This window comes from Apaloderma vittatum, unplaced genomic scaffold, assembly GCF_000703405.1.
Source record: "Apaloderma vittatum isolate BGI_N311 unplaced genomic scaffold, ASM70340v1 scaffold27256, whole genome shotgun sequence".
Lineage (NCBI taxonomy): Eukaryota > Metazoa > Chordata > Aves > Trogoniformes > Trogonidae > Apaloderma > Apaloderma vittatum.
In genome coordinates this window covers 2775-3179 of record NW_009722692.1, presented here as the reverse complement: position 1 = coordinate 3179, position 405 = coordinate 2775, and positions in this window count along the sequence as shown.

The following is a 405-nucleotide window of genomic DNA, read 5'->3' as shown; positions in this document are numbered from 1 at the left end:
GTGCCACAGAGAGGCTGGGAGCGTCTGCTGTGAGGAAAGGCTGGGAGAGCTGGAGCTGTTCAGCCTGGAGAAGAGACAGCTCAGGACATTCCATCCATGTACATCAATACCTGCAGGGAAAGTGCCCAGAGGATGGAGCCAGGCTCTTGAAAGCTGGAGTGCAGGAGGTTCCACAAAAACATTAGGAAAAAAATTTTTCACTGTGAGAGTGACAGAGCACTGGAACAGTCTCTCTGGAGACATTCAAAAACTTGCCTGGAGGAACTCCTGTGTGACCTACACTAGGTGACCTACTTTAGGTGATCCTGCTTTGGTAAGAAGGTTGGGATAGATGATCTTTCGAGGTCCCTTACAGCCCCCAGCATTCTATGACTCTTCCTGGTGGCACGACCAAAGAGGCCATGG